We start from the raw sequence: 27,486 nt of genomic DNA on the forward strand, positions 1-27,486 counted from the left end.
TCTTATAATGATGGTGTGGATGACGAGATGCCCGCGTGAGAAGTGAGGTGAACGATGCAGGTGTGTGATGTCGCGTCAGGCTGCTAGTGACCCCACGAGGCATCAGAAGGACCATCATCGGCTTCCAGACCGCAGTAGATCCCAGGTGACCGACACCATGGAAAGCGAAACTGCAGATAAAGCGGGAGGGACTATTGTATAGACGTATATAAAATCTCTACGGTTTATACCTTAAACTTACACAATATTATAGGTCAACTCTATCTCAATAAAGCATAAAAGGGAGAAGAAAAATATCTGAATGTAATAATTATTCATGAGATACCACCTGAAATTGTGGTTCTGAATTCTTTTTCCTGTTCACACTCTCCCATATGGCCTCCTGGCCACATCACGGTGAAATGTCATGGGGCAAGATGCTGAGACCCATTCATCCAGCAATGGACTCTGGCTCTGGACCTTGGAGATACAGCCTTGAAGACAACACTGTCTGCTCTTACGGACGTTGCCTTCTCGGGAGTGTGACCTAAATCCAGGTGTCTTCGAGGTGTGGAAGTGACCAACGCGATGAGGAAGGAAGAGTGTGAGTAGCCAGACAGCCATGTAACTTGGACAACCAAGATGAGAGGGGACAGCTCTTTCTGACTCCTATATGCAACGTTCCACACTCTCTTGCACATTCTCCCAGAGACCAAGCAGGCATGAACACACACGTGTGTGCGTGCACTTAGGTAAGGAACATAGAAATCACTGAATTTTATTGCTAAATGTCCCTCTAGGAGATCAATGAACTATTATCCCAGGTTCTGTACTCATTATTCCCTCCTCCTGGAATCTTCTTTTTCCAAAATGTCTTTTTTCTTTTCCTTCCAAAATTTCTAAAGCGGACCCCTTCTAATTTTCAAGTTTCTGTGAATGTGTCGGCATCTTCAGAAAGCTTCCCCCGGCCACAGTGGGAACTCCTGAGTATTTCTCAATCAAATCCCCCAAATTCGTTTGCCTCATAAACTTAGACACAGCTTGAGCTATCTGAGGCCTATATTCTGTTTTTTCTTACTGGAATATAAGTTCTTGCAAATCAGAAGCCTGGTCAAGCCCCATTTCTGTTCTACTCCTGGTGCCTAGAAGAGAGCCTGGGGCACTCCACATATGTCTGTTGAAACACTGAAGGAACCTGGTTACATCCTAGGTGAGTAGACAGGGGCCCATGAATGTTAAATATCTTGAACAGACCACAAAGGTCACTAGTGGCAGAGCTGGGATACAAATGTGTGACCCTTGACAGTTAACATACTTGAGTTTGTGGACTCCTGGGGAAAAAAATCCTCACATTTGGATTTTTTTTTCCTTTACATTTGGACCCTTGATACTTGTAATGACTTGAATACTGATGATGTGGAGACGCAGAGAGATGTCAAAAATGCATTTTTTTCGCACCATCAACTCTTGCCACCCGGGAAGAAATTAACATCGAGGATTTTCTGAATCACTAACATTTCACCTCCACGAGAGGTTTTAGGAACTCTCCTCTCCCACAAACGACATTAGCAATTTAGAAAATGATTTAAAATAAAAGGGCATTTTTCGAATATTGCCAATAACAGCAAATCTCATTAATGAGATACTCTGATGTGGAAATCACTACAATTCTTTTTCACAGCAAAATACTGTAATTAAGCTATTGTGTGTCTGTGTTATTTAGCAAATGAATAATCACACTAAGCCCTTGAGGCTTACTCCTCCTTTCGAGCATCAGGCTAATACCCTTGCAGTCTTGTCTGGAACTCAATTTAATGAGCAATATATTCCGAGCCGTGCTCCAGGCAATTGACTGCTTTATACAAGGAGATATTAGGGCAAGAGCAAAATTACCCAGGGCACTGCAGGCAGTAATACAGGAAGGACAACGTATCTACTTAGACCGCACTGGCTTCTGGAACAGAGCACTGGGGATCCTATGATGGGCACCGCGCACCTTGCGTGTGCCGGTCTCCGTGTGGGACAGCAGGGGCGTCCCCTGCTCTGGGAAGTTCACCGCCTGTGGCATTTGCGAAACGCACAACCTCCACTTGGAACGACGACAACAGGGCCATCTGTGCCGCGTCCAACTTCCAAAAGCTAAAAAGGTGCACGCCGGACGGACGGAGGAGACAGGGACATCTGGACCCCGAGCAGGGCGGATTTGAACCACGCTCCTCCACTCACAGGTGGGCTTTTTCAGATAAATACAGGCCAGTCCTGTAAGTGTATTTTCTCCTCTATTGTCCTCCTTTTCCCCTGCTTACTTTACACTGCGTGATACATACAGCATGCAAAATCTGGGCTAACGCACCGTTTATGTGAGCGGTAAGAAATCCGGTCACCCAGTGGGCTGTTAGTAGTTCAGTTTCTGGGAGGTCGAAAGTGGTAGTCAAATATTCGACTGTGCAGGGGCTGGGCGCCCCTAACACCCCCGCTCTGTGTCCAAAGGTCCGTGGCGATTTGGCACGGAGCCCTGTTAGGTCCAGCTAGCCTCACGCAGGCACTATGTGCACCAAGGCAGGGGACAGCGCAATGAACGAAGAATGAACGCCCCAGAAGACTGGCCTGAATGGTCATAAAAGAGGGACCATAATAAGGCTTGTGCTCAGTAACCACCTATGGGGTCAGTGCCAGGGAGCCGGGGCTGACAAGTCAAAGAGATGACCGCGAGGTGGCAGTCCCACACAAGACGTCTCTTCGGGTGCAGCTTGGAAAGGACAGCATCTAGGGAAGTCCCTCGCAGCCTGAGACCTTCTAGAAGCTGCATGGGGGGGAGGGGCTACCTCCCAGGAGAAAGGGGGGCAGGGAAGTGCTGGGGGAGGGGAGGCTGGGAAGAGCGCCCACGTCTCAGCAGCACCCAGTCTCTGAGTCAGAGCTGCCGGATGGGGGGAGGCAGCATGAGAGCAGCCCCCTCCCACCAGCTCCCAGCCCTACAGGGAGGGGAAGCAAAAACAAAAGGATCTGAAAACCCAGGGAATCCCCCAGCACAAGTCCAGAACGGCCCTTCTACACAGCCACCGGAGGCTCAGATCCGTACAGGAGGGGAGCCAACCAGTCACCCACATCTGTGATGTTTCCCTCCTCTTAAAAAATGTTCGGGAGCCATAATGGCAAAATGTTCATCTGTAATGAAGCTAGATGTGAGATAAGTAAATATTTGCCTGATAACCTCTGCATATTTCAGCATGCTTGAAGTAATTCAGAATTAAAGAAATAAAATGAAAACCAAATTTCTGCTGAGGAGAGAACCTTTTGCTTCTAAGTTGATGCAGGCACACCGATGAGCCCGCAGCAGGGCTGGAAGTAACTACCATTTTTTTTTTTTCGGTTTGCCTGCGATTTTGCTTTGTATCTTAGCAGTGGACGGTTTTGCTTTGCCTTCCTGGCTCTCTAAGGCTGGCACCTGTCCAGAACTGGATCCGTGGCTTGTCTCCATCACCACGAATCCTCACGTCTCCTATCGACGAGGTACCCACCGCTGAAAACCAAAAGCTCCCATACACAGCAGCTCCCGTCAAACAGCATTGCCTCCTGGAGTCTTAAAAATATGTTAAATTCTTAGAAAGCCTTACTCAAGGCAAACGGAGTTGAATCTTACAGGAGAGTTTAGTGTTCAGGGTGCATAAGGAAAAAAAAAAAAAAAAGAGCCACTGTGGGATAAAAATCACCTCTGAATACCCTTAAGCCAGACACAAAGCACCTACCCCGTAGCTTTTGCGAGGGAAAAGCCACACTTCCTCCAGACCCTGAGACCCCAGAGTCGCACACGTGGGAGACGCCTGGGCCCTGAGTCACCGGGAGAGCTGCTCCGTCTCGCCGCCCTCCCACTCCCCGCAGCAGGTGCCTCTGGAGTGGAACAGCGGGTAGAATTATATTTAAGCGCTTCTTTCAGTCTCCCCCTTTTCCACAAGTGCTTACAAGTGAACGTGTGTGTGTGTTCGGTTTGCATTGCCTAGGACTGTGTGCTTCGTCTGCCGGAGTAGCAGAGCCCCCACATTCTGGGACTGGGGGCACCCCCGCACTCCAGGGGCGACAGAGCCCTCCAGACAAACCCCCCAGGGGCGGCAGAAGGGAGTGACCCTCCTCCCAGTGACATGATGTGGGTATCTCGAGACCTCGAGGTTTGGGAGGAGTTGAGCCCCGTGCACAAGGGCCTCCGCGTCCAGTGAGTGGGAGGAAGGACAGAGGATGAGGAGAGAGCCCTCATGCCCAAGAAAATAAGACCAGGAGTTACTGAGAGCCTCCCAGGAGCCAGAGACTGACTTCTCTGCAGAATGGGTCCCCGGGAATGGCTCAGGGCTCAAGGCTCTTGCCCTCCCTTCCTCCTCTCACAGCTGGAAATGCTTCCAAATCTCCACACGTCTTCGCAGCCCCAGTGTTAAACTTTGGATCAGCGCTGCCGAAAGTCACACCCACTTATCGAGTGACCAGCTCATCTCCAAGTGGCCCTTTTTCCAGGACACTCTTCCCAGCAGCTCTGCACCCAGACTCGCCACCTCCACCATCATTGCTCCCACTGCACAGGAAGCGATGGGCCTCCAGCTTCTGCTCAAACACCAGAATAGTTTCTGAATTCAGAAACCCCTACAAGCAGAGACTCCAGAAAGATGGGTTTTAGATTTCCAAAGAAGACAGCAGCACCCTCAGGGAGAATGCGGCTTTGCTCTTCCTTGAATCTTGAGCCGGGATTATAATAGAACACAGTGGGTGGGATCTTTAAAAAATGTATCTTAAGGCTCTGCTCTTCTTCCAGACTCTAGAAGCAAACGTTCTTCTTCCTGGGGAAGACTGCTTAGCTTTTCACTCGGGTCCCATTCCAGTGGGGAGGTCGAGGCAGGCTCTGTAGGATGGTTTCTGGCCATACAAGACGAGGCAATTCATTTCTTTTGAGAATTGTTTCCCGATGGCAATTGGAAGAAATCATGCAAGGAACAGCCCCCTGTCCGTGCTATCTGATGGAACAGGACAAGGAGGGAGACAGGATACTGAAATGTAAGCTTGTCTTATATTGATGTTACTCGGGTTAAAGGTTTTTGTTTGTCTTCTCCGAAAACTTCTGTCCCATCTAAAGAAAACAAAGAACTCAGCCTCACAAACCAAAAGGACCACAATTTGTATTATCCTCTCTTTTTAAAAACATTTATAGCTCACTCAGTCCCAGAGCTCAACAAACTATGCCTCTTTTAAAATTTTATTTTACAAGGATTTATTCTGTGCGAGAATACAGAGATGTCAATCGCAACATTATTGCCCCGGCAACAAATTATGAAATAAGATAACCAAAGAGAATTATGGGGTTTTATGTGGGGTTTATGTGGGAAAGATTTTCTTCCATGGCTAAAACGAGATGCACGAGAACGACGTCTGCTCTTGCTGAGAGAGTCATGTATGCTGTGATGTCTGGTGGCCCTGCAGCCACACTACGATCATGAGGAAGTCAGTTCACCGGCATGTTTGAATGCAAAGACCAAGAAGAGCCTCCGGGCGTCATCGTTTTGCTGTAGAATTCACCAGCCATGGAACTACCTCCCTCTGGCTCCCACCGTACGACAGAACAGTCCCCGCCGTTTCAGCCGCCGCAACTGGGCATCCTACCTCACGTCGCTCGAAACAAGCTACAGAGGTATAGACTCTTCCCATGTATTTTTCACTTGAGTTCTGAACGTGTTCAGCAGCAGATGGAGATTTCCAGACGTCTACAGCACGAACGAGGTGTCGGCCGTACTGTCTCTTCCCACAGCTGGGATGGACATAGGTCTTGAAATTGGCATCAGACGGCAGAAGAGAGTCCCGCATGAAGCCGGGTTCATACAGTCTTCCAGGAAGGTAGCACCCCTGCTTCCCACCAGCGGCAAAGGCGAGCCCGGTGTGCAGTTCTCCATCTACTCCCTCATTCATTCTCAGGATCATTGGTCACGCATCACTTTCTTTCCAACACCGTGAACTTCAAGGTGCTTGTGGTGTCGAGAGGAACGGGGAACAGACTGTAACAAACTCTATGGTCACAAGAACCAAACCCCAAATGGAATGCAGCGTGGGTCGTTAATGTTTTAGAGCAGGGGAGGGCCTTGTCCGGAGTGGCTCATCGGCCAGACCACTTTTGCAGCCCCTGGAAGATCCGTGCTCAGTAACTGGGGCAGGGACAGCTCGGTGGCTCAGCTGAGCATCCGACTCTAGGTTTCAGCTCAGATCATGATCTCAGGGTCGTGGGATCAGGCCCTGCGTCGGGCTCCAAGCTGGGCATGCAGTCGGCTTAAGATTCTCTCCCTCTCCCTCTGCCCCTCCCACCCCTGCTCTCTCTCTGTCTCTCTAAAATAAATAAATAAAGTCTTAAACAATAAATAAGTAAACAGGGTAGACAGAAAGCCCAGAGGATCCCATGGATGCTTTCACGACGAAGGTGACAACTTGTCTTGCCTGTTGAATACTTTGAGGCAAAGCTCCTATGAATGACTTTTTTCTGCTTCGGGTTTAACCCAGAACTTAGCCCCATAAACTCCAAGAATGACCTTTAAGAGAGAGAAGAAAGCACGCCAACTAGAAATTCAACGTTCATCTGGCTTACCATTCTGAAGTCCTGAGATACCGCTGGTCTTAGCAAAGGGCCAGCACCCGGCCTTCCGCCTGTGACACGACCACGTCTCAGCACAAAGGGCCAATTACTCCACCGCCAACGCCCGCCTCGCTTTGCATGTGACAGGTACATCTCACTCCTGCTTCATCAATCTTTTCTGTTTTCTCCAGTCCGGTCTTCAAACCTGCACTGAAAAACATCATCGCGGTCTTCATAAATTTGAAAAACATTAGCAAAATCTTCCTGATGACAAACATAAGCTCAGGTCACTTTGGTCGCCCTCGAGAGAACCCGGTCATTTGTGGATCAAAGGCAGGAAGGACGAAAGCCCCCCAGAGCCGCCCAGCCCGTGCTCAGGGAGCTCGGGAAGCCCAGGGACTGAGCGGTGCCGATGAGCCCAAGGAACCCGTTAGCAGTGGAGAGGGACCACTGCCCAAGTGCGCACCGGCTTGTCGTTCAGGGCCGGTCCTGCGGGCGTCTCCCGCCGCCTGAGGACCTCGCGCTCGCCCTCCATCAGGGTGACGGAGTGGTGGCCCGTGGGGGTGACGGTGTCCAAATGCTGCTATCTTCTGTTTCCCCTGGGACTTCCCACTGGTCTTCAGGGCTGACGTTCACTGCCATTGTCTCTACTCCAGCGACTGCCTTCATGATGCTGACTGGGTGTATCCACAAAATCACTCTGTTTCTAAAACGTGCTTTCAGATGAGAGCCGGTCGCTGGTGAAAGGCAATGTTCAGGTGTCCCCTTGCCTCTGGGGGAGATGCGGAGGGGAGCAGCGAATGGCTCTGCCTCTGAAAACTAAACCACTCTGTCTTCCATAAGCGTCCCAAAGTAGCTTTGCCAAGCGAGTTAGTTTTCCGTTTCGTCAACGCACCGGGAACCACAGCGCTGTCTGCTGCAGGGGCTGCGAGTGACGGGAATGAGGCGGGTATGTCAGGGTGGACATGGATGGAATCTGCTGGGCCTGCTCTTCACCTGGAGACGGGGAGGGGTCCCCACGAGGTGGAGAGAGCACACACGGCTGGGGGGCTGGGGAAGCCCAGGGGACTGAGGAGGAAGGGTGGCCCTGACCACACGGGGAGAAGGGAACGATGGGGCACGCCGTCATCGGGAGAACCAGACACAGCCCATCCCTCCTTGCTGTAAGGGGTTCCAAGCTCACTTCCCGAGGAAGATTCCAAAAAGCCAGATGTTCCCACCATTGGGAAGATGCACCTGGGCAACCCTCTCACTTTTTCCCCTGCTCTGAAAACAACCTTCACATTGCTGATTTATTGTTATTTTTAAATTTATGATTACTTTTTATTATTATTAGCACTCTGCCACAGGACATCTCCCCGCGACCCAGGGTAGGTCAGCATGACTTCATCATCTATGACGCACCAGCACAGAAGTCAAACAAGTTCATGTCTGTGACGTCGATGCAAGTCAGGGGCACAGGGCACAGGGCTCCCCCACCATCCAGGCCAAGCTTGATGAGAGGTCTCAAGTCGGACGGTCTGGTGCCCCACTGGTGACTTTTCCCTACAAATTCCGTCAACCCTTGTGTTGTCCAGGGCTCTACTCCTGGTCCTTGGGCGCTAAGGATGTCCAAGGAGTCTTGAGCGTGCCCGTGATGGAGAGAGAATGCTAAGCAGGCCCAGAGCCCAGACAGGGGTCCCTCTTAGCTGGACCAGGGGCAGACATCACGCCACTGCTGGGGGTAGCTGCATTGTCTGGACTTGACCAAATGCCATCAAAGGACCACTTCAGAGCCCCTGGGCTCCCTGGTGATGGTGACAAGGGCCAAGGCAGAGACTGGCCCCCACCACCTTTCTTCCAACTCATGAACAAAAACCCTCCCTCCCTGAGTGGTTCGATCTTTCTCCTTTTTACTTACAGCTGGAGTGCAAAAAGTGTCAGGAGCCTTTGTGCTTTATCTGGTTCCTCAGTAGCCAAGCCAAGCCTCTCCCCCTGCACCTCAGGAAAGGGACGATGGGAAGAAGCACGCCAAGCAGAAGTCTGAGATATCCGGTATTGGAAACGCTATTCTGATTCTGCTCATGTTCTCATTCTTCCGGTTCTCGACAAGGCCTTCCTTTCCACCGGCTACATACATAAGGCACCTGAAAATAGGAAGATGCATTCCCAATCAAATAGAAGGCTCATTCTAGAACAGCGCGAGTCTGTTTTGACCACCGTTCGTTTTCCATGGCTCACCTTCCCATGAGTATAGCAGATAAAAAACTGAGCAATGAAAGCTAAAGAGAAAAAAAAGAAAGAAAACAAACAGTGATGTGTTAAACTGTCCGTGAGGACCCTCTACTTGACCACCTACTAGATGGAACGCAACCAACATGGCCCAACAGCTACGGATTTTGCCCCCGACCAAGTCAGCACGCCCTCTGCCCTCCGCGGTGTCTTCCACGTATAAATACTGGCATAATGACCCCAGTCAAAATTAAAAGCACTAAATTTTATTGGGCACTTGTTTTCTCTTTAGCTGGTGTAAACATTCTACATTTCCTTCTCGTTTAATCCTCCCCAAGTGGCCTTTGTAGAGATGACATTACGATTCCCATTTGCCAGATGAGGAAAGTCATTTGAAATGTTCCCATAGAAGGAACTGGACGGTGGTGATGACCAGGGGAGAAAAAGGCTGTACCCTGCTTTAGCAAGTAGGAGGAGGAAGAGTTCATGCCTTAAATAGCAACAGACACTCTCCGGAAGTTCGTTACTGAAAATATACTGGCTGAAGTATGCCGATGTAGTGACCGAAATATGCCATTTAATCCCAGACATTCTACATCTTAGAAACCTAATAAAGTTCATTATCCTCATGAGTTGGCGTCAGGAAAAAAATAGTTTAGGCTTCGTGGTATTCATAGCATTTGCCACAGAAGACAAAATATACCTACAATTGCATAAAACATGTCTGTGACCTCCCTCCTCACAGACACACCGACTCCCCATCTTCCATTCTCCTTATATTTCTGCAGGAGACTCCTTGTCCATGTATTTGTTGATCGACCCCCTCAAGTATGAAATTACATAAAGATGGGAAAGTCGTCCGTGTAAGAAAATACCCATTGCTGAACTCATGGCTAATAAATTTGTCCTGTGGGAAGGAACAATCACATCAACATCTTTTTTTTTTAATTTTTTATTTAAACTCAGTATAGTTAACATACACTGTATTACTAGTTTCAGGGGTAGAATTTAGCGATTCATCAGTTGCATGTAACAGCCAGTGCTCATTACGTCACATGCCCTCCTTAATGCCCATCCCCCAGTGGCCCCATCCCCCCGCCTCCCCCCCAACAACCCTCAGTTTGTTTCCTATGATTAAGAGTTGCTCGGGGCGCCTGGGTAGCGCAGTCGTTAAGCGTCTGCCTTCAGGTCAGGGCGTGATCTCAGCGTTCTGGGATCGAGCCCCACATCAGGCTCCTCTGCTAGGAGCCTGCTTCTTCCTCTCCCACTCCCCCTGCCTGTGTTCCCTCTCTCACTGGCTGTCTCTGTCAAATAAATAAAAATAAAATCTTTAAATAAAAAAAAAATTTGCTTACGGTTTGCCTCCCTCTCCGTTTTCATCTTACTTTATTTTTCCTTTCCTTGCCCTATGTTCATCGGTTTTGTTTCTTAAATTCCACATGTGAGTGAGATCACGTGGTATCTGTCTTTGAAGGCTTCATGGGCAGACTCCAGCCAGCGGTCCAACATGAATGGGGGGGGGGGAACGACAGCGATGTGACTCTCCTACCTTTCCAGATTTCCTGACACAAGCCCAGGGCAGAGTGGAGAACTCCCAGGGTCCAAGCAAAGCTACAGACCATACGGATCCTCCCACAGGACCCTCTGCACCGCTGGTGCTGGCAGTTATCAACCGAAGAAGAGAGGAGCCAGCAAAGGCGACGTCCTCCTTGTCGCACGGAGGCCTGGCGCCCGCTGGCCACACAATTCTCTCCGTCCACCCTGTCCTTCTGAAAATGGTCATTTCTTTCTCTCCACTTCATCCACTTGCGTTCATCCTCTAACACTCGGTCCAAGAAGCCTTCCACGGGTCCACACAGCTCTGGTCCACCTCTCTCGAGCCAGCGTGCACACAATAGCGAACTGTAGTTCAACACCTCATCTCTTAATTATTTAATAATTTAAAACCCCTTCCCTCGAGACCCTGTGATTCCTCTAACACTGAGGACCGCGTTTTTCTCAGTCATTACCGCACTTCCAAGCCCTTAGCACTGCCGCGTGCAGCAGGGGCTACGTGACCGGCAAGCTTTGCTGGATTATCCGGTGAGGGGGCCCCAGAGGCAGCTGGGAAAGTAAATGCTCGTTCTTCCAGGTACCTGGTGTGAAACAGCCCTGACCAATGAGACAGAACCAGGTAGGGGCTGGGGGCTTGTGGAACTGCTTGACTGTCCTGATAAAAGAGATAAGCATCCTGGTTTTGGCTCCTTCCCCACTATGCCCTGCCTTGAATATGGCTGTGATGCTTGGAATTAGGCAGCCATTCTGTGACCATGAGGGAAAGTCAGAGCCAATCAAATGGTATGTTGGCCTAAAGTTTCTGAAAAGCCAAACTGATGCCAGCAGCGGCTGAGATCCAGAGATCTTGCTCAGTAAGCAAAACAAAGCACTATCTCAAGTGGGTTAAGTTACCAGAGTTTTCTGCTACTTGCAGTGAAAGCATTTCTAACAGACAGTAGTACGTGTTGGGTGAAGATATCTCAACACCCTGAGATTTCATCATCTGAAATTAAAAAGGAGATCAGATATCTCTTACAGCTAAAACCGATTCTAAGGCAACCCACAATCTGATAACTGGTAGAGAGAGAAGGAAGAGATTTTTTAAACACACAGTTACAAAGAAGGTGTTTTAATTTATATGCTGGTCTCACTAAGAAGGAGGCTCTCACTTATCTCTTCCTCCAGCATTACTAGGGTAGTTCACCCACAACAAGCAGATACTTGTTAACAACGAAGTATATGGAGGGTGATGGATAGTTTTTAAAGCAGCCACTGGCCCCTCCTTCATCCCGATAGTAATTATGTAACTAGTTATGTAACCGATCAACAACCACAGACTTGAATCCTGATCTTTTGATTTCATCCTGTCAGTTCATTTCCTTTGGAATTAAAAAAAAGCAAAGAACAATGTTTCCCTAATCTATGACTAGCTATAATTAACTCCCAAAATCTCTGTCCTTCAGCCGCACAGAGCACTTTTTATAGCTGTTGGAGGCGTCACCGGTAAAGTTACACTGACACTGCATTCTAAGAGCTATTAATAAGGCAAGACTTGGATGTTTTTCCCCGCTGAAAGTTCATTCCCCCCCTCCCAGCCTTTGAGTGACTGGTCTATTTTTAGCCAACCAAGCTTAACCGCTGTGATCACAGAGGCAGGATCTGAGATTGAATTTCTTACGGAATCAAGAATGAGCTGGAGTTTTCCCATGCACATATACAAACAGGCTGTCCTTTTTTTATATCTGAGCCCAAATACTATAGTGTATTCTGTTCTATCTAATTGCACAAAAATTTCGGACACAATACCCATTATATTTACAGGCAAATGGCAAATAAATAGAATCTTGCCACTGGCTCCTTGGTCTGTGGCTCTTATGGGCAGCAAATCCTATGAGGGGCTTTATTAGCCTGCTCCATGATGGGAATGCTTTATCTGATCCTAGGACTTTAGCAGTGCAGGCCAGCCCAGCTGCATTGCAAAATGGACTCTAATTCCTATGGCTTTTTTTTTCCTCCGACAGGAAGCCACCAAAATTGAGTTATTGAATTTATACTGTCAGTAGCATTAGGAATATCTGCACAATCTCATTTCTCATTAAGCCACAAATGGTCTCCTTTTTCCCTCCATTCCAGCACATAATTATAACTGGCTAGTGGGCACGAAGGTATACAAGTTGACCCATTCAAACCTGAAACATCCTTAAGCCAAGGTAAGACTAGGCCAGAGGAAAGGGACGGGGGTCCGCAGAAGTTGCTCTAGGGAGCCTTGCAAGACTACCCCACAAAGAGTCCTTAAAGACAGAGGCTACCTCTCTCCTTTCAGGTTGAACCCAGCAAGAAACAGCTCAGATTCACAGAATTGACAAATCACAAGCATTCCTGATTTACCGCGACCTTTAAGACCAGCTGCCTTCTGTTTCTAGAAAAGGAAGGAAAAAACCTATTTTAAGATGAGCTGAACTCAGGTGTGCACCATACAATCCCTAAAAATAAGCCAAATACTGAAGAATTCCCGTGTGTCTCAGTGGAATTCAAGTTTAAAAAGTTACTTCAGATTTTTTTTTGAAAATCAAAAAAAAAGAACTCACTAAAAAATAACAATAAGCCTATGAGATGCTAACATAAATGACATGTTTATGAAAAATAACTATTTTTTTTTTAATTTTTTTTTAAAGATTTTATTTATTTATTTGACAGAGATAGAGACAGCCAGCGAGAGAGGGAACACGCAGGGGGAGTGGGAGAGGAAGAAGCAGGCTCATAGCAGAGGAACCTGATGTGGGGCTCGAACCCATAACGCCGGGATCACGCCCTGAGCTGAAGGCAGACGCCCAACCGCTGTGCCACCCAGGAGCCCCGAAAAATAACTATTTTTAAAAACAAAAAATCTGTGAGAGGAAGGGGCACAGCTTTACATTTTTGCAAATCTCTAAATGTCTGGCTTAAGGAAGACAACTGGATTTTTCACATCAGTTTCTGCATTCAATCTGTCGCAATCCCACACATCATGCAGCTTCTGGAAAACTCCACCGTCTACACATGAAGAATGAAAGTGACAAAGGTAATAACAACACGCTGCTGTCGACAATAATGGTGCTGATTAGAGTGTTAGGAACCCCAGGGGTCCCTGGAACCCACATTGAGAACCACTACTTTAGCTCAGCATCATTTCACCAATGAGCAGCATCTTTTGGGTGTAAATGGCCAGTGATCATCACTCCGATGTCTACAGGGTCGGAAAGCCATTCACAAGAGGCTCTGCTCAGGTTCGCGTCACACCCTCTGCACATACCCTTCATCCAGCCCTCCAGAAACTCTGCCGGAAGAAGCAAGTAGCCCATTTTCAGTGTCTCCAAATGGGTTCCACCAAACCTCAGTAGAGGAAGATGTAGAAACTGAGGCCCAAACAAATCGTGTTATGTCCAAAATCTAAGCCCTGGTAAGCAGACAGGCTGTAAAGTCATGGAAGATGATCACGGATGAGTCCCCAGCCCTCAACTGTCTTGGGGATGGTTTGGCGGAACTAGGTCCACAGCCCTGTGTTAATCTGCCTCGTCTTCCCTGACGGACTGAAGGATCCTGGGATTTCAGAGTTTAAGGGAGAGGATATTCCACACAGATGAACTTCAGGGAGTCAGAGGGTCTTGAGAGGATCTTTCTTTCCTGGCTAACCATGTCTTTCCGCATCAATCCTACCTAAAGGCAAGTCCCTAATAAGGAGATCCCAAATCCGGAGCAGGATCCCCCTTGTCATCCACCTGCCAAGACGAAGCACGAGCAAATCGATCCATCCCACAACTAACACCTGTCCTCCTGAAATCCTCACACAGGCGGTGAGTATGAACAACAGGAGTCACACAGGTGGGACGAGGAATGGGGGTTCTGACTTGGAGCGTCTCAAATTCGATAGGCTTCGTCAAATCGCACGTTATTACTTTCTATCGTGAGACACCAGAGCACATGAGTTACCTGTTGGATCCAAAAGGGGTGTTTACTCCACAGAGACTTACATCTTCAGCCCTGTCCTTAGCCCTGGGTAAAGGCGAGGAATTTGGGCACAGTCCCTGCCGGCACACAGGCGAGGAATTCGGGCACGGTCCCTGCCGGCACACAGGTGAGGTTCTAGTGAGCATCAGCGATGGTAAATAAATAAGAAACAAGACCACCCCAGGGAGCGAGGGATGCAGGGAAGACAATGAGGCTGGCTCGTGGGGAGACTGTTTTGGATGGGATCTCTCTGGGACAAAGAGAAGGCTCTTTGGAAAGAGGGGCTGCTGGGGCTTGGAACTCTCCGAGGAGGAGAAGCCAGCTATGCAGAGATCCGAGTATACGAGTAAACGAGTAAATGGCATTCTAGGCAGAGGGAAAAACAATCACAAACTGGCTTGAGGCAGGAACAAGCTTAGTGATTCACTGAACCCCTGGAGGGTCTGTGCATCTGGAATATGGGAGCAGGGAACGTTGAGAGAGGAGGTCAGAGAGGACGGTGAGGTTTTGGAGAAGCTCTTGAGTTCGAATTTTCTCACCGTCTGGCATGACTCATCTGTTCAAAATCAAATCCTTCTCAAATCTGCAGAGAAAAAAATTGGCCTTTCTACTTCATATCCAAGCCAAATTTCAAATACTCAAATCAGCATTAAATCAGATCCCAAGCGATTCAAAACGGTCACTTTGCTGGTTCAGTGAAAGTTCTCTTTCCTCCAGAGAAACAGCTCCTGACATTGATCTTGACACCCCAGCCCCAAGGGCAGGCCGAAAATTCCTTAAGCTAAACCCAATGGAATCCAAGTACTGTATAAAAGTTTTTATTCCCATTTAGATGGAAAGCTGCAATGTATTTATTAAGTATGAATGCAAGCATATTGCCGTGATAAGAACAAAAAATCACCGCGAAGGACCCTGCAGGTTGGTGCAAGATTTTTAATTTAGTATTTCACATTTACTTCAATTCAACCAATATTTAATGAGCTCTAACAAGCTGTAAGTCCCGTGCTGGCAATGCAGAAGGAACCAGTCAGTGGCCCCCTGCGAGAAGCACGTAATCAAAATGACAGACACAAATTCAGATAATCAGTTCTGGTGTTGGGAATAAAATGTAAAGAGAGCAAAGAAGAGGGTGGGATAAATGTTTGCCAAGAGCCTTATGGAGCTAGACGGCGTGGATCAAAAAAACATGCATGTCTATATAATTAAAATATCTCATTACATAATTATGGATTATAAATTATAATGGTATGTAATACATTATCTTCTTCCTTTCTCTCATTAAGTGATCTCTGAAGTCATCTGTCTAAATGACAGTGAGCAGCAGTCAACCTAAAACAGGACAGAAGTATTTTTTTTTTAAAGATTTTATTTATTTATTTGACAGAGATAGAGACAGGCAGCGAGAGTGGGAACACAAGCAGGGGGAGTGGGAGAGGAAGAAGCAGGCTCCCAGCAGAGGAGCCTGATGTGGGGCTCGATCCCAGAACACCGAGATCACGCCCTGAGCCGAAGGCAGACGCTTAACCGCTGTGCCACCCAGGCGCCCCTGGACAGAAGTATTTTTAAAATGGAATTGCCGGAGAGAAAGACATACTCCATTTATGGAGGAGATCCAAGGAAAGTGTCACCAAACGACAGCCCTCTAGCTGGGATGAAATCACAAAATGCCCCCTGTATGTCTGATTAGTGTTGCCCCTTTCAATTTTTTTAAGAACCGCTTACTGCGTAGGGTCATTGCAAAGAAACTATAAAACTAAAAAATGTGGAACAGGTCACCTGACTCAGCTACCTAGTGATGAATTCAGTGAAAAACACAACGGATCTACTTGGCAGAAAGGAATGTTGCTGTTATATCTTTAAGTTAAAAAACTCTGAAGTGAGCAAAAAAGTGTTTCTTGGAAATCCACGCGGAAAACTGGTACATCCTCTCAGACCCTCAGGAAAGAGCCTGAGCTCTGCCTCTGTGTCTACACAGGGGCAGTCTTCTTGTGGCATTGACGACACAAGCAAACGGACTGCAGTTAGACAAGTGGCCCCGTGCAGCTCAGCCACATACCCGAGGCAAGGTTCCTGGGCGCTCCGAGGCTCCTTCAGCTAGGGAGTGTCGTGCTGGGATTCCGACCCAAATGAGGTCCTAGCCAGCAGGCCACACTGCCCCTCACTCACACCCATGTGGAAAGCAGCTCACAGAGGAGTTAGGCTGCCAGCCTCACTGAGCCAGGGTCGGCTTTTCCTGTCTGCTATGGGAGAGGGGACAGAAACACACCTGCTCTGTTAGCAGCAGGCTCCCAGCGTGCGCAGGAAAGGTCAGGAGCTGAGGTCAGGGGATGGATTCCGTGACCTCAAATTTCCACTCCAACCCCAGCCGTCCACCACACTTGGACATTTTGATTAGCTGCTGTGATAGACAATGCCCCACCAGCTGTCCACGACCTACTCCCTGGGACCTGTGAGTGAGCAGGTTACACTGGGCGACAGAAGGAACTCTGCAGGTGCAATGAAGGTTAGGGACTGAAGATAGGCAGCTTGTTCCGGACTAACCCCATGGGCCCTAATCGCATGAACTCTTTACAGTGGAAGAAGGCAAGAGAGTCAGCCAGAGATGTCTAGGCAGAAGAAGCAGAAGGGACTGGAAGCTTGACAGGGACGGCACCTGCCATGGCTGCTTTGAGCTGGAGGAAGGGGACCATGAGCCCAGGAATGAGGGCTTCCTCAACAAGCCGGGAACGACCCTCAGTGGACAGCCAGCAAGGAAACCAGGACCCCAGCCCGACACCCAACCTGACTGAGCAAGGAAATGGATTCTCTCCCCAGCCTCCAGGGGAGCACAGCCCACCGACACCCTGACTTGGCCTGGTATGCTGTTCTCGGGTGCTAAGCCTGCGGTGATCTGTTATGGCGACAAGAGACCAGGGGTAACAGTGATGCAGACTGAGGCAGAAAATCATATTGCGCTTCTTTGACGGGGCTTGTCCATCTTTCCGGAGTCTCATGAATGGATCGGGTCACGTTTGTAAAGTGACCATCAGAGGCTGCATCCGACGTCCTCATCAATTAGATGCACCTTGACAGGCGGGCCAGGGACAGGGGCAGCGGGTGGTGCAGCGGCTTCTGTCCCAGCTGAGGGCACTGCAGGACACTGGCCTGGCCGCCTCTGAGCCAGACCAGCCACTGGCATGTGTCTGCTTAACCATGACATCAAGAGTAGTCACCCCAGGGAAGGGAGCTGCGCACCTCTCCTGGGAGCCTAGGGCTACCGGCACACTCGTCCAGCTAGGAGCCCAACATGGCAAGTGGAGGGATGAGTTTTGGTTCAGAAGGAGTTTCCATGGTAACCGAGGCAAAGGGAAGGCTGAGCTGAACTTCAGGGAGGGAGAAGGAGCCTGGAGATCATTTCTGCACCAGCCCCTCTCTAAAACCATATCCTCCCCCTGCTCGTGGAAGGGCCCCCGTTTCTTCCTGGGAAACCACTGTTTTGATTCAATCTGTGTGGTTTGAGCGGAACCCAAATGTTCTAGGGGTGGACCTGTGACACAGCTTAGAACAGACAGACATGTGACCAGAGCCAATCAGAACATCCCATCCTCTGGGTCACAGTCACTGGTTCAGGGGTGAGCCTCTGGCTCAAATCAGACCAATGGGAGGCAAGCCTGGGATCTTCCCTGCGACCTCAGTGTTTAGGACAGCAGCTGGCACACAGTAGGTGCTCAATAAGTGGCACTTGATAGGTTAATTAACATATGCATCTACTTAGTGGTGAGAGAATCAAACTTTGCAAATACATATACTTACTTCGGCAATGATTTAAGTAATGTTTCTAATTATTATCTCTATCACTTGTTTTCTGGAAAAGGGGGGATGTCTCCCTTGATGGAGTGAATGTTTCCACTGGGACAAGGGTGACATTTCTGCCGCGTGCTGCTGTAGACCCAGTGTCCAGGAGGAGACCGGGAACACTGCGGGCACACAGGATACGTCCGTGCAACGAGCAAACGGCACGCTCTAGTCCGAGCCTCAGCACTGCCGCTCCTCGCGGACTTTTGCTCGGAGTCGTCTGGGAATTTAGTTCAGATGCGGAGTCTCTGAACTGAGAATGGTGAACACACTCAGTCTACGTCAACCAGAAACAGGGGCAGCGACAGACCTCACTCTACTTGGCCTCGAAGAAAGCCACAGCCCACCGGTGGGGGGCCACTGATGAGAGATTCGGTTCGGTGGCCCGAATACGTCATGTGCGTTACACGCGAGGCCGAGCTGAAGCAGGTGTTAGATCACTACGTCTCCGATCACTCCAGGAAGACTTTCCTGTCCCCGACCCTAGAGGAAGATGTGCCAGGCTGACCACCGCCCAACCATCCGCCTAATTAAACTTTTAATTATGAAATACATCAGGCAGCAAAACAGTGCAGAGAACCACCCGGCACCCCTGTCCCCACGCAGCTCAGGAAATAAGACACAGGTGTGCTGAAATTCCTGGGAACCCCCTCCCAGCCCGTCCACCCCCTGCCCGCCCCAGAGACAGCCATTATCCAACGCTTATATGATTTCGGTGTGTATTTTTTTTATTTTGTGCTTTCACCATGTAATTATGTATTCCTAAAAATATATGAAATTGTTTTTGCATGTTTTAAGCCGTATGTAATGATATCTTGTTCTAGGGATGCTCTGGCAACTTGCTTTTTCATTTTTATATTCAATTTTACGTTTTAAAGACTTATCCCTGCTAAAACATGCAGCACTAATTAATTTTCATGGCTGGTTAGCATTTCCCTGGATGAATACAGGAACGTGTGTCTGTCTCTCGTGTTCCTGTTGGTGGGCGTTTCGGCTTCTGTGTCTGGAAGCTGCCTCTCTGAGCACAGAGTGCTGGTGAGAAGTCCGATTCTAGGCCTGAAAAGGCTCGGTTCAAACTCGCCTTCCTCAACTTTGCTCCCTTGTGAAAGTCACTTCCCCTTCCGAGCCTCTGTTTGCTCATCTGGAAGATGGGGATCATAATCATGAGGATTTCTGAAGACTGTGAAGAATTAAATAAGACGGACAGATAAGCATCTCGGAATCTTCAAAATGCTGAAATAGGACAGAGTTGAAATCCCAGGGACTGGAACGTCCAATATCAGTCTACTAATAACCCGTGAAAAGCAGCAGCCTGTCACCAGGTTGTATTCATCAAGCCAAGCCCTATTCATCCATCCAAGCCGCCTCCTCCAAGAAGGCTTCTCTGGTTGTCCACCTGGATTGCATGTTCCTCTCTCTTCTCTCAGGTCACTTCCTGTCCACACCACTTCCTTGGGGACTTGAACAGTAGTGTGCATGTTCAGAGAGTCCCTCGCTCAGAGGGTCTATGGCCCCTGAAGCCCCCCACACAGGCCTCCGTAGTGGATGCTCGGCTAAATCATGCTAATCGACAGTCTTCTTCGATTCAGCATCCAGCAAGACAATCCTGACGCCTTCTGGGGGATCTCATTAGTATTGCTTCATTTCATTCTCTAATTCCTAAAACAGAACTACTGAACGGAGTCCTATCTATTTCTAGATTCATTTATTCAAGTTACACTCTGGCCTGGGGAAAAATATGTTAACTTCTGCATTTGCCTTCTCTCTCCCTCTACAGAATTTGTGAGTTCCATGGGGGCTCGGATTACTTCTCAGAAAAAAACAGAGAGAGAAGTGGAGAGGAGAGGAAAAAGAGTGGAGAAAAGGGAGGAGGGACGGGGGAAGGATGGGAGAAAAAATAACCAGGTTTGCACACAGGAAAAGCCAGAAATACCTGTAAAATGGAACGTGTAGTCTACAGTCTCGAGGGACCACACACACACAGGGGCACGAGCCCCACAGCACGGAACGGGGTTTCTGGAGTCAGCGGCCAAGACTTTGGGCAACTGAGGCAGGCCAGCAAAGGGCCCCCTTGGGTATGTCTGTGCCTGGACTGATTCTAATCTCTGATGAAGAAAATATTGTTGGCCAGGTTTTCCAAGGCCTGGCGATCTCGATTTGGTTCTGGTGGTGCAGAGACGTGACCTCAAGTACCAGAGTCATAGAATGAGACACTCTCCTTCAAGTCCTCTGGACTTCAGGGAGAAAGTCTCGGGTCGGGACTAACGTGTCTCTAGCAGTGACACTTCTCCTTTCAGATGGAGAGAGAGCAGGCCTCCGCCCAGGCCCTTCTGCAGGGAACAGTACCTCGGCTGAATTTCACATTGTTGTTTCCTACGTGTGGTCTTTACATCTATGATAACCTTGTCTTCATCATAAGCCGGTTTTCTATCTATGGTGATAGATGCCAAGTTTCCCTTTTAGATGAATTATATATTTTGTAAAATGAATTGACCTGAAGACAAGGTAAATAATTATACACAGGATGCTTACCTGGTGAAACTCACGAAAATCGCACATTGCTGATACGGTAAAAAGCAAAACCATGGAAATAGTAGGTAGCTGGCATTAAGGAGACATCAGACAAAGCACATCAGTATATGTGAAATGATAAAACAGCTATAAATACAAGGCAGGGGGAGGAAATCTTCCCCAGAATGAGACAACAGCCCCTAAGTATCCTAACCTTCCATGCTCCTTCCATCTTATTGGCTGGGTCACCGACTGTCACGGTGTTGGCAATCCACATACCTTACTCAGGATCGGTCATGCTACTTTTAAAGTCAATCGTCCACGCAACAAATACGTATTGACCACAGAGAGATCACGTGGCATGCCGAAGGGTAGAGCTAGTTCAGCCGTGCCTGGGATTCACGCGCATGTGGCCCAAATTCAGTGCTCACTCTTATCCCCTCTGCCCCCTGTCCCATGAGATCTCACAGATCTGAGCACCCCCTCTGTGATCCGAGAAAGGGCTGTTACAGGAATCCAGGAATGAATTCTCCCAGGGTCTCCTTCAAACTTTCTCGGTACCGAGATCAATACAATTATACTCCAGCAGTGCCCAGCCCCCGCACCACACACACTCCACACAGTGTGTCACCCCCCCATTGCTGGAAGCTTCTCAAGGCATTGTCAGATGTAGATATCAATAGTTAACCTGAACCTAATTACATGTCACCGAAAAAGAAATTCAATTCTTGCTGAAATTGGGACTTCTGAAATTCAGACTGAAATAGCAATGTAACATGTAAGTAAAAAATTCACAAGAAAAGATATGAAAATGGCTCTCAAACAGGTGAGAAAGTGTTCAGACTCACTCATAATTAGGTGAAAATTAAAACAACACTGAGATGCCACAACGCGGCTAACGGACTGGCAAGAATTACAAAGCACGCTAACACATGTTGCTGGTGAGGCTGTCAGGAAACATGGCAACTCTTAGGTAAAATGCATATGCACTTATGTCTTGACCCAGTGATCTCACTTCCAGGAAGCCTCCTGAAGATATTCCCCCAACATACAAAAATACGTGCACACAAGGTGACTCCTTACAGCACTGTTGGTAGCTGCAAAATATTGGAGGTATGCAATAAAACAATAAAAACATGGCTGGACATAGGGGGTGGTTGAATAACTTGGGGTGCATCCACTAGCAAAGTACTAGGCAGCTAGAGCAGAGGATGGGGGCAGGATGGTGGGGGGGGGGAGGCGGGGTATGACAACCCTCTGTACTTCCCACGCAGTTTTGCTGGGAACCTAAAAGTGCTCTAAAAACCAAAATCCATTTAAAAGGGAGGGAATGGAATGAGGAACTGAACTGGGAGGCATTTCCAGGACATAGTGTTAAGTATACACGTGAGTATCTGTGGCACACCCCCCTCGGTGCAGAAAGAAGAGGGTGTAAGAGGATGCCATGCACCTGCTTACTGGTGCACAATAACCAAAAGGAGGACAAGTCAGAAACGAAAGAGATTGGAATGGAATGTGAACGGCACTGATGAGCCTCACAGTATTACAAACGAACAACACAGCCACACGAAAGGACATGAGAAGGAAAGATCCGGCCTGAGTAGCTTTGGAAACTGTCTCTTGACACCGTAAGGCTAAAGACAATGAGCACTTCTGAAGCAGCTGACACCAGGGATGAAGCAGCACGGAAACACGGAACAGGAGAGCCAGGTTTCTCGCTGTCAGAAAAAGAAGGCAAAAGTAAGGAAAGAGAAGAAGGACAGAATGAACACTGGCGATTTACTGCAATCAGAGGTATCAATATGAACCATGTTTGTGATGCATGGACGGAAGGATGGTTAGATGGATGGATGGATGGACGGACGGACGGACAGGTAGATGTGCGTGTGCGCACGGTTACATGGGCAGGTGTACATTTTCTAGCTCTGTCTACAGACTGTGCTTCGGAGCTACCAGCCCACCTCGCACTGGGACCGGTGAAGCGCAGGACTGGGCAATGTTCCCTAAACCCCCTGGCACAGCATAAGAATGTTCTCCATTTGAACTAAGTAGACACACAGCCAGCCAGACCGGAGGGTAACATGCTCAGATTGGATCTTCTAAGGAAACCTTAACTTCTCCGTGAGTTTCACATGCAAAAAAGGAAATGAAAGGAAATACGAATCTTAAGCAAGTTTTCTTTAATCATAACTAGGCTTATTACACCGTCCAAAGATTGATTTACAAGAAATTTAAGGCGTGTTCTCTTTCTTAATGACTGTGACAAATTCCTCTGGGAAATCGAGGAGGTTTACGCTTCTGTCCCAACCTGCCTCCAGCATAATGTAAGACAAATTCTGTCTGAAAGCTTATATGGAAAGTCAAAAACATCAGCAGGCAGGTCCTCATTTTGTCCCAGAACCAGCTGACCACAAAATGTTCCATCAGGATTCAGGAACATGTAATGAAGCCACAGGGACGGGTATTGATAAATGCCTCATGCCCGGGCAAGCCATCATCCCTCTGTTTAATCTCACAACCCAGTGCCGTCCCATCAGTCTTTTTTCCATTAATAGGTGGTACAGCGGCTGTCCACATACTGAATGAGAAATGAAGGTGTATTGACTCTAGCGTTTTCTGAGATTGCTTCCACCACCGCACTGCATGAGGCGTGTCCTCCAAGGACAGCATGACATAACCTTCATGAGGCCCAGCCACGGGCGGGCTCCTGTCACTGCCCTCGTGATGGCCACAGCTGGGAAATGAGCAGATGGGTACTGACCCCGCACCCAAGTACACACACATCCACCTACCCACCTATCATCTATCACGAACCAGACCCACCCTGAAACCTCTGATTGAAATAAGAGTAAGTTCAGAGTTTCCAAAAGGGAGCGAGAGCCCGTGTGCCATGGTGGGAATGTTCTGCACCTTAACCATTCACCAGTGAGAGGACACGAGGGTTGTTTCCAGTTTGGGGTCACTGCCCATAAAGCTGCGATGAATATTCGCACTCAGGGGTTGGTGAGGACGTAAGCGTGCCTCTGCGACAAAGGCCGGGGGTACAATAGCTGGCTTGCCTCCTAAGTGGGTTTGAATTTTTAAGAAACTGCCAACTTTTTCCGGATTGGTTGTCCCATTTCACATTCCCACCAGAGATGTAGGAGAGATCCAGTTCCTGCACGTTCTCACCAGCATCTGGCAGTGTGCGTGTGTCTACAAAGTCTTTATTTAAGTCAGTGGTGAGTTGGCCACAGAAATTAATTCAGGGATGCCCAGGGGACCCACAGGGAACGGAGACTTGCTCTGGGGAGGAACCTTTACACTCATGCAAGAAGCCGCGCGACCAAGAACCCAGGAGTGCCGGAGCTGTCCGCACAAGCCTGCACCAGAGGTAGAGAAACCCGCCGGGTAGGTGCAGCCCACTCCAACAGCTGTGGAGTTGTGGAGTTGACGGGAGCCTTCCCCAGGGCCAGCTATTCCCCTGTGCCGCCATCTTGAATCCAGGACCTTGGGCTTCCCTAGAAGCCCCGCCCCCAGGGCTTTCCTTTGCATCCCATTGGGCAGATCGATGTCATGTGACCACTCTTAGCTGCAAGGGTGGCTGGGAACTATATTTTCTCTTAAGCAGGGTACACCGGATGCCATCAGGGATGAAGGGGAAGTAGTTACTTAATCAGAGTCAGTCACATTAGCAAACAGCCCTACAAGGAAGTAATCACCAAAGGAAATAAAAAACAAAACCAATAAAGAGTTTAAAATGGCTCCCCCTTAGGAGCAAGGCTAGACATCGAAATGCACAAGTACGATGTCGTTTTTCATTACATGCCTTTCTGGATGATGGATGTTTGGTTCTTATTGCATCACACAGAGTCCCAGGAGCTGAGAGAACTTAGCAATACTTCCACTCCACATGCATTCCGTACACTGCTCCCATGTGATAACTGCACTTGGCATTATTTCTTCCAATTCTGCAAGTACTTTCTCTGATCTGGCCTCCTAGTTGACTTAAAATGGAATCTCTCTAAAGGTGTTTCTCTTTTTTCTCTTCAGTCTCCTTGAACAAATAGAATAGCTATTTGCATGTATGAGTGGGAGGGGAGGATAGGACAGTTATAAAGAAAGAATTTTCTAAAACAAGGATGGTTTTACACACTAATTGTCGACCCAGTTGTGCAGTGTCTCTTTCAAGTAGGAGATATGAGAAGATTTGTTTTTCACCTGACCTTGGCAACTTAGTTTTTTTATAACAAGATAGAGGGAGAAGCCTGCTTAGCAGAGGATAAATTACCCAGACACTGTAAGTTCCACTTTGTCTAAACAGCTTGTTAAAACCCATCCTTCTCATACGATGTGGGGCTTGATTTCTAAAGTCTGCAAGTATGGCATCAAAATTACTCCTGAAGATAATGCTAAGTGAAATAAGTCAAGCAGAGAAAGACAACTATCATATGATTTCTCTCATCTATGGAACATAAGAACTAGGATGATCGGTAGGGGAAGAAAGGGATAAAGAAAAGGGGGGTAATCAGAAGGGGGAATGAAACATGAGAGACTATGGACTATGAGAAACAAACTGAAGACTTCAGAGGGGAGGGGGTGGGGGAATGGGATAGACTGGTGATGGGTAGTAAGGAGGGCACGTATTGCATGGTGCACTGGGTGTTATACGCAACTAATGAAGCATCAAACTTTACATCGGAATCTGGGGATGTACTGTATGGTGACTAACATAATATAATAAAATAAAATTAAAAAAAAAATTACTCCCGAAAAGTATCTTAAACCTCCCATAAAGGACAAAACAATTCCACCTCTTAATAAATCCAGCATAACCAGTTTCTTCTTTAGTATTGTGCCAGATTACTGTTTCTTTGGCCCATCTCTAGATGAACTTCACTTTAGGCAATGTTTTTATAAAATAAAACAAAACAGACACACACACACACAGTCTGAATCCTGCCTCTGAAGACTAGACTGATAGTCAAAGCCAACAGAGAGGGAGAGAGATGGGGGATTCACCGTGTCCTCAATCCAGGCACACGCATATACTCGAAACAGACCAGAAAGATAACCCCTTACAAACCATCACACTCTGCATATGTGGGGCCTTGTTTTTTCTGGAGTGTGTGGAAAGGGGCACCCTTATAAACTTTAGGGAACACTACTGGAGACTGGGAACCTGATAAGGAGGGTGGATTTCTCTGGAATTCCAGGCTATGCATGTACGCTTCTGAGAAGCAAATGCAACTTTTCAATATCAGTTGGCAGAGCACCCAGGTGTCCTATCAAAGTGCTTTAAGCCCAGCTTTAACAGTGACAGGAAGAAGAGAAAAATGAGCTCCAGTAAGGTGGATTTGGCCTTTGACAACCAATGGGTCCAGAGCCTGGGATGGAACCAGTGACCCCACAAGCAAGACGCAGAGATGTGTGCAACCTGCCCTTGGTTTAATCCGTAAGGTCCTGCAGACCCTCACCCCTGTGCAGCGGCAAGGAAGAGATACTCTCTCTTTTTCTCCTCCTGGCCCTGGACCCCAGGACCCTGGCATCAGCTGTGGGCTCAGGCACCGTCCCTGCAGAGTTGAGGCCCCGCTTCCCCCTGCCCTGGGGCCACCACCCCATGCAGCCAGCTGCTCCTGGGGCTCTGGAACCACCTCTTCCGGCCCCTCCCACTGTGTCCGCCCAATGACCCCAGCCCCACGTGCACAGAATAAAAATAGCAAGAGTCATAGCTCCTGCTGGTCTCTGGAACACTCCAGGGGTTGTGCTTTGTGCCCAACGTGCCCATTAAATCCCCTCAACTCCAGGAGGTCCATTCCCTCTGTGCAGGGGGACTGAGGGGACAATCTCAGGTATGGGACTCCTGGGAAGACTAGTCCTTTCAGATAGACTCACACCTGCTAGCCCCAGACACCAGCGTCTCTGAGCCCGACAATATCTACTGCAATCCCCCAAATCACATCGCACTGAATCTGGGGTGTCAGGGGTGGTTCCCAGATTTCTGCCAAGCTGCCTAGTGAGCACGCCTTCTTGGGTGATCCAGATCTGCTCTAGGACCTGGCTTGGAAGGAACAGGTGAAAAAGCCAGGCTGAGGCCCAATTAGACAAGCTGGGGGTATAGATGGGGCACCAGAATGTGATCCTGTGTTTGTGGATAGGGGTTCACATAACCTGCCCCACTTTCTGGATCCTAAATGCCACAATGTGTTCAGTGTGGAGTGGGAGGACCCCATGGAAACCCGCTGTGAGTACAGTAAACGCTTCCCCTCAGCCATGCTCCCTCCTCGCTCCCGGGAACAGAACCTAGTCTGGTTCATGTGACCCACACGGTTCCCGTAGGGGTGCTGAAGATCCTGGAATGGACAAATTTGTCCCAATCCCCCACATGGCTGCCCCCGGGTCTTCCCATCCAGGGAAAGGGCCGCCCTGAGCCCCGCAGAGGCACTGCTGGTGGCATCAACGCCCCCGCCAGATTTCCCCAACAAACGCCAAGTTCAGGCTCCCCCGCCCGCCACAGGCCCGGCGCGACAGTCTCCCACTCCGGCCTTACCTGTGCCCGGCCGCGCGCCAACACCAGGCTCAGCGCCTCGCACAGTCCCTGGAAGATGGGTCTGGAGCGCTCCCTGCGGCCCCGGGTTCACGCCGCCCGCTCTGTACCTGCGGGGTGGTCCCCACTCCGGCAGCTCAGGCTCTGGCGGCTGCAGGCGCTCAGATCCCGGCAACTTTTCTCCAGCCCCTCGAGCCGCCCGCTTCCCGCCCGGCTCCGCCTACCTGCGCCCCGCCTGCGGCCCCGCCCCGGTCCCAGATCTCACCCCGCCCACCAGCGCCCGGCCCCGCCCCGGCCCCGCCCCCTC

General features: G+C 48.9%; 1 long non-coding RNA gene across 1 annotated transcript; it reads right to left on the reverse strand.

The window, feature by feature from the left end:
- Nucleotides 1-27,333, reverse strand: LOC109491289. The gene is made up of 4 exons (XR_002144633.2): nt 27,183-27,333; nt 8,475-8,700; nt 6,587-6,784; nt 1-170 (listed from the first exon to the last, which is right to left on the reverse strand). It is a non-coding gene; the product is annotated as an uncharacterized LOC109491289 (long non-coding RNA).
- Between the last annotated feature and the right edge of the window lie 153 nt (nt 27,334-27,486).

Source organism: Ailuropoda melanoleuca, chromosome 12 (genome assembly GCF_002007445.2).
Source record: "Ailuropoda melanoleuca isolate Jingjing chromosome 12, ASM200744v2, whole genome shotgun sequence".
NCBI lineage: Eukaryota > Metazoa > Chordata > Mammalia > Carnivora > Ursidae > Ailuropoda > Ailuropoda melanoleuca.